The following is a 7,768-nucleotide window of genomic DNA, read 5'->3' as shown; positions in this document are numbered from 1 at the left end:
CAGTCCAGTTCCACTTTTCGCCTTGAAAAGCTTAATTTGGACTGCTGCTGTCTTGGCCAGAGCTACCTTGGAAAAGTGATTTTGTAATCTCCATGGAACTTCCCTGTTAAAAAAATGGTTAAAAAACACCCTCTTAACAAGATTATTCCTAATAAATTTACCACAAAAAGTAAGGAAAGGACTGCTTGGTGGATTATTTCTTTGTAACAATGCTTCTTGACATTAGTACTATACTGTTGGAAAGTCTGTTTATTTCCTTTCATTGGAGCCACATTGGTAAGGAAAATGTGAGATGAGCAGCAGAGTTGAAGATGTGGGTTGTGTCCATGAAAAACTAGACAAATCTTCCCTGCCAAACAGCTGATTCTGCTGTAAACTCATGTTAGGTGTCATTTATTGGACAATGATTGAAGAAACAAGACACATTGGCAATTTAATAATGTCTTTATTTAATTAACGGCAGCTCATAATGTAGAATAACCATGCACAGCCACAACAGCCTGATACCCTCACCTCGTACTGGTCACCACTCTGGTACCAACAGCTGTTCCCACGAATACATTTTCCTTCCAAATGTGGCTCCATTTAAAAAAGAAATTAACAGACTTTTAAGTTTTATAGGGAAGATAATCCATTTCCTTGCTTTTATCAGTGGAAAGCATCACTCTGATAGCCCGTTCTGTCCCGGGGCATAGATGATGAGGACCCAAATGCATGATGAAGCGGCGGGAGGCAGACAGGTGCCGGAAATAAAGGTTTAATGAGAACAACTGAAGGTAACATGGCTTGAAAATTAAAACGGTGACACAGATTAATAGACGACACTGAGGAAACAGCAACGATCTGGCAGTGAATAAATGAAACCAAGGGGTAAATACACAGAGGTGAACCAATTAGGAGCAGATGAAGCAAATAAGCAAATGAAAGCAGGTGTGATGATGAACAGGAAGTGAACAGAACAGAATACACAAGGGGAGGAACTTACAAAATAAATAGGAGACTTGACAGGACTGAGACAATGAAAACTAAAAAACCACAGATCACAAACTCTCAGGTTTACAGGTTTTAGCTTCCAGAACAAGACAAACTATTTCTTTAATCTTTCTCTGAGGAATAATCATCATGTTTTATGTCTTCTGTCCATCAGGCGAGCAACATGATTCAACAATGAAAGATCAAACTAATCAGATGGAAGTTCTTAGTTAGTCACATTTTTTTTATTCATTCATTCAGATTTTATAAACCCACAACAACTTCTAACAGGTTTAATACCTTTGGAAAAGCTGAAAAACAAACTGTTTACAGACAAGATTTCTAAACATCTAAAGCTGCCAATGACTCATGTAATTATATCATTACCTACATCATAAATTATTCATCCTCACTGGAGCCTAAAGTCCCTCAACACACTTTCTCTGCTGTTTATAGGTCCAGCTGTTCTGTCTGCGCAGCTTAAATGTGGGACATGCTGAACACTACCTCACATTATTATCTTCTCATAGAAGGGGTCGGAGCAGTGGCAGCAAGGGACAAGCAGTAGTCCCTGTCCCAAACAAGAAATCACTCCCACAAGCTTCTTTGTGTTGGAAATATTTTTTAATTGTGACTTTAATCCCAGGAAATCTGCCTCATTCTGCCAGTGTCATTATAAATAAGATTCCGACAACTGTAAGAATAGTAACCTTCTGTCTTTCTCCTCCCCACAACCCAAAAACAAACACAAAATTACACAAATGCTGGAACACCTTTATCTTCTAATCGCTGTGACTCAGTCGACATGATGCCGGTGGATTAAGCCCTGTTCTGACGCCGCTTGTCATGGTTCAGGCTCGGTCTCCAGACCAGGAAGCAAATCCTGCAGATTCTGATTAAAGAGAATTATCACGAAGTTCACAGCCAATAATAGAAAGTAAAGCACATATTTTTATGCAGTTTATGATGCTAAAAGGAGATCAATTCAATATCCTTCGTATTAAAATATAGGTGAGTTCTTCCAACCAGAGCATGAAGAATAGAAGTCAGCCCTTACAGGATTTTGTGATGTTGCGATCGCAACTATTCCCTCTAGAAACGCTTCCATTATCAGATAAATATTATTATATGTATAATAAACTTCAACAGATATGAAACATGTGTTCCTTTCTGGTTCAAGAAAGAACAAGATGGTGAAGCCGCCAGACTTGGGGCCTTATAATGACTGTTGGTAGACCATCATGGCGGCTGCACACACTGTGTATGGTGTGTTTGGAGGTTTTATTTTTTAATGCAGCTAATTAGGCCTGAACCCAGAGGCGGAGAAGAGGTCACTGTTTTCTGACTCCTCTCAGAGTCAAACTCCCAAACAGCTGAAAAGATAAAAGTCCCAACATGATGACCCGGTTGCCCTCAGTACAGAAGCACACACTGGATGATCCACCTGATCTCCACCTCTTTTTGCCGTCATGGTCTATGTCTCATGGTCCTGATGGTCCTGATGGCCTCACTATAGATGTATTTGTCTACAACGTATGGGGGACTATTATAATTGGTGAGAAGCTGCACACTGAGACGTGTGAATTAAAATGAACGACACATTTAACCCTCTGAGAACAAAAACCCCAGAGTAATAAATGTATAGCGTGGTTCTGTAATAAGTGCTGGTCTACTCATCACCCTGCGGTATCACGCTAGTAGCTGCAGAGTATAAGCAAGGCAAAGATGCTCCTAGTAATTAAATAGAAATTTACATACAAGAGGATTATTTTGCAGTTATTATCCACACGAGACATCTCATTCTGCACCTTCACAGCTGGAGCCAACACGCTGACCTCCCTCCTGTCTCAGCTAGACAACCTTTCATAAGTTAGTATTTTACAAATACAATCACAATAAAACTGAACTTACAGTTGTGAATTATTGTTACATTTCTCTGCATTTTTGTGAAACGGTGCTAACAGAATAAACTGAACTGATTTAAGGACAGCAGCAGTGGAAGAAGCCCACTACGCCGCCCCTCTCATGGCTTTTGTGTAGCTCATGTGCACCTCTGTGAGGGTCCAGCTGGTCTTTCTGCAACCTGGTAGCTTATTTTGAAGACTTTGTAGGAGACTTGCTGTCATCAACACCTCTACAATTTACTGTAGACTGATTACCAGTGTTGGGTAACATGTTACCAGTAACCAGTAGTAACACGTAGTAATGCGTTACCAGTAACGTGTCACTAGTAACGCGTTCCTGTAATGCCGTACCTTTTGCCAGTAATTAGTAGTCTAATGCATTACTCTTTAAATAAAGTAACTCAGTTACCGTTACCCTGTGGTGCATTACTCCGCTACTAGCTAAATGAAGACATTTTGGCCAGCAGCTTCTTCCTGTTTACAGCGGGTTGCAGCACCACATGGGCAGCGTAGCAAAGTCCACCCGGGCTGGTTTTCCTCTGCAGTCGCAGGTTGAGGCTTCCTCTGCTCCCTTCGTGAAGCCCTGCAGCTTCTCTCACAGCCGTCCACAAACAGTAACCCCTGGATGGGGAACGGGAAACATGAACTCAACAGTCCTTTTTTCAGGACCTGGTGTCCACTGCCTCGTTTCCTTGGTTACCATGGACGTCCAAAGCGGCACGTCCCTACACACACACACACACATTTATAGGAGAAAATGGAGGCTCAACATGCAGCAGAGATTAATTTTTGAACAGCTGTTATATTTCTTTTTTATTTCTATTTAATTATTTTTTATATAATCTGCTGGCCTGACTTAAATAAAATGACTTTATGTTTGAGTTTGTTTTATATTTTGTATAAAACTAAATTATAAGGACAAGTGAAAATTTGTAAGAATGTTCTTTACAAGAGTAACTAAAAGTTACTTTTAGTAGTAACGCATTACTTTTTGGTGCAAGTAATCACCAAAGTAACTGAGTTACTTTCTGTAGAGTCCCTGTCAGTTTGCAGAAAGTGTGCAGAAATCATGAAGCCAGCACATGTGAGCGTGCACAGCCAGCCAGCACTAAAGGAGAGAGGCGAGAAGAAGCAGGTTAATAATTAATAATCCGAATTAAAGAGTGACCGGAGAGAATGCAGCAATGCAGAGACATTTATAACAGCACCACTTAGGGGGATATGCAAATACATAAATAATGAGATAATATCATTTATACAGGAGCTTTCCAAGCTAAGTGGCTAGAAGATTGATGGGTGATGCTTTTCCTGTGAACTGCGGACAAAACACTAATTTAACACGGCAGCGTTAGACTCCACAGACCCTGGAAACTATGCATACTTTGTTTTCAAGATTTTTGTGTCTTTACTTTGACATATGGCATCATTTTCTCTTTGAACATGCCCAAGATAAAAACTAAATTGGTCTGTAAAGTTCAGTTCTTAAAAAGACATTTTGATTTAAAGCTGCTTTATAGGCCTAAACGCGAATCTGTGCTCGTCCTCAAACCAAAAAAAAAAAAAAACGTACCAATTAAAAGCTTGGAAATCCGTCCTGAAACAATCTGCCCGTCCTGATGAATTAATGAAATACTTGCTGGAGGACTTCTTAGACTTCTTAGGACTGCAGCCTATGAGAAAATGGTGGTCCGGAAGCTGCGATCCAGAAGCAGCAGGTGGCTCTTCCCGTCATGATGGACATCCTTGAGCATAATTGTGGAACTTGGAATTATCATGTAAATTCAGAAAAACAAAGAGCTTTTTTTTTTTATCTTGTTGGGACTTTTCAAATCAGCAAAAATAAATAGATTTTTTTTTTTATGAAATTATCCTGTAAATTCAGAAAAAAAAACAGATTTTTTTCTTTGAAGAATTATCTCATCAATAAAAGAAAATAGAGAAAAATGTTTTATTTATCTTGTTAATTAAATAAAACTACTTTTATTTTTCTTATCTGGTAAATTTAGAAAAAATTAACAGATTTTATTTTGCAAAATCATCTCATGAGTAAAAAACAAATAACAATAAAGAAATGTTCTTAAAAAAAGCTTTTTATCGTCTTATAGAGAAAAATCTGATTCGTTCTTCAGAAATTGCTTGAAAAAATGTTTTAATTGAAACAGAAATTTCATTAAATTTGAAAAACAAAGAATATTTGCTTCATTTATTCATTTTTACCAAACGGGTAAATCAAGAAAAATTTTACTTTTTTTTTCTTCCTTTTGTAAACTCATCTTGTCACCTTTTCTTTTGTTCTTTAATTTGATCCTAAATTCAGAAAAAAACAAATATTAAAAATATCTACTCGCCAAATGCAAAAATCGTTTTTTTATTCCTGAAAATTTAACAGAATCATCTTGTGAAAAAAGAAAACAAACACTTCTTTTATATTTTTATTATTATTGTTTAGTTAACTAAAAAAAACTGCTTCTTATTTCAGATAAGTACAACATGCCTGTATTATTAGTTTCCTTTTTTCACACTTTTTATTATCCCCCCTTTTTTTTGCATGAGCCAAAATACTTACAACCACAATAATTTTATTTTAAATTCACATTTTATACTAGTAAAAATAAAAACAGTGAAATCAATAGGAATAAGAAATGTTATCACTGAAAGATTATATTTGTGTAAACAGAAAAAAACTGTGTAGCATCAACTCGAACAAAATCAAGCTAATGTGTTGAAATAATCCATCTCCTCCAGCTGAGGAAAAATGCTGCTCCAACTCCTCCATCTCATTCTCACAACTCTCCCTCGTGCTTTAAGGTGAGACGGGATTTAAAAAAGTAAAGACGGAGAAAGGAGGCCTGCAGGGAGCCGAGGGGGATCAGATGTCCAGCAGAATCCACTCGCAGGAAAAGCAGCTGACACTACGCTTACAGATGTACTTCACACGTTTTCACACAAATATGAGTACTCTGTGTTCTTACTGGTTATGATTATGCACACACACACACACACACACACACACGCACGCCTGCAGCATCTCTATTGATCTGTGACCATAGAAACCAGCTGGCTGCAGTCAGACAGTAGTTGCTATGGAACGTGACGATACTCTTGCTCTTCACATATTAACTCGGTTTTCTTTCTCTTCATTCTTTCAGTACAAAAAAAAAAAAAATGGCCATAATCTCCCTCCCCTGTTTTTTTAATCTCCGTCAGTCAGTCATCGACCTCCAGCCACATCCTCTTCCAATCAGATACTGTGGACACAGAATCAGGGAGGGGGTGTTCCTGTAAAGATGACGAGATCTAAGCCGGATCAGAGGAGATGGAGTTTCTGTGAAAGTGTGACAGCTGGTATGAGAGAATATGTGAAGGAAACAGGGGGAGGAGATGATGCTGAACTGGACCAAAGGATGAGACAGACGGGAGGAGTCGTGTTTGTTGAAAATGCACAAATTCAGCTCCTTCCCAAACACTGCTCTTTTTTTTATATATATAAAAATTAGAAGTTCCTGTACATATTCCACATGTCCAGTGATGGATTAGGAGAGTCTCAGAGAAGCTTTAGAAAGAATCTTGTTCACATTCTTTATGATAACAGCTGTCCTGTTTATCTTAAACACAGTCACATCATCATTTAAGAGCCTTCAATTTAGCAGCTAGTATTACAGCCATATTCAGCACTGTGCAAAGGTCAGCTATTCTTTCTTTATAAAAAAAAAAAGTTGCTATAACTTACTGAAAAATGTGCAAACATAAAAGAAAAAAGAGAAGTCAGAACCAAAGTTGGTCCAGTTCTAAGGATCTTCTAAGGAGGTTCTTAAGCCCTGTTTTCATCAGCAGGTCCAGGTCAGTTGGAAAAGGTTTGGTTCGGTGAATCCTGATCTCTGTTGTTTCCACAGCCAACCCTACCTTTACCCAGCAGGTAAAGGTAGGGTTGGCGATCAGCCGGATGGCGATAGATGCGTCAGCTACATAACAGCGTGATGTCGTAGCGGTGCGACACTTTCCTTCATTATGATGAAGAAGAAAAAGAGAAAGCTGGACATCCAGCAGTGTGTCTTCTTCCTTCTTGTCATGCGGCTTTCAACAACAAAAAAATCCACCATATATTTAAACATGGAGCTGTTCCTGCTTCTTGGTGCTGAATCGCGCAGGAAAAGACGACTCTCTCCACCAATCAGTGGATTACAGCATATCACGCTCCACCCCTTTGGGTCGGACTGGCAAGATTAGGATTCCAACAGAGGGGTCCCGAAGAAGTGGGATGGATGGGGTTGGATGTTTTCTCACTTCCCACTTTTTTCCGGTGGAAACACAGATAAAACGCTGGACCAAACCAGACCAGTTGGTGGAAATGGGGCTTAAAAAGTGAATATTTGGTCTGAAAGGGCTTTAATGTTGCTTCACTGTTTACCTGCGAGCCATCTTCGGTTCTGACCACTCAATGAGCCAGATTTTCTTCGTCCTTCTTCTTGATCAGTGGTCATTTCCGGGAATATCACACCCTAGTGAGCAGTTATTGTAAAAGAAGAAAGATTTGTGAAGCAGTTTCTCATTCTCCGGATGCTGCATAAACGGATGGTAAATGGACTTGTACTTATATAGCTCTTTTCCAGTCAGATTGACCACTCAAAGCGCTTCACACTACTTATCACATTCACCCATTCACACACACATTCACACCCCGATAGGCACATCGGGAGGCAACGTGGGGTTAAGTGTCTTGCCCAAGGACACTCCGGCATGTAGTCAGTGGAAGCCTGGAATCGATCCGCCTGCCTTCCGGTCGAAAGACGACTGCTCTTCCTCCTGAGCTACAGCCTGCATATGATAAAAAATGCCATCAAATGAGTCCAGAACGCAGAGTTTTAAGGTCGGAAAGTTGCATAGTGCATCTT

The 7,768-nt window shown here is 39.3% G+C and overlaps 1 protein-coding gene across 4 annotated transcripts in view; it reads left to right on the top strand.

The window, feature by feature from the left end:
• LOC121629061 (SH3 and multiple ankyrin repeat domains protein 2-like) overlaps positions 1–7,768 on the top strand; it is a 302,762-nt gene that overhangs the window by 218,105 nt on the left and 76,889 nt on the right. The gene's annotated exons all lie outside the window — the stretch shown is intronic.

Source organism: Melanotaenia boesemani, chromosome 1 (genome assembly GCF_017639745.1).
Source record: "Melanotaenia boesemani isolate fMelBoe1 chromosome 1, fMelBoe1.pri, whole genome shotgun sequence".
NCBI lineage: Eukaryota > Metazoa > Chordata > Actinopteri > Atheriniformes > Melanotaeniidae > Melanotaenia > Melanotaenia boesemani.
Note: the sequence above shows the minus strand (reverse complement) of the source record. Positions and strands in the feature narration are given on the sequence as shown.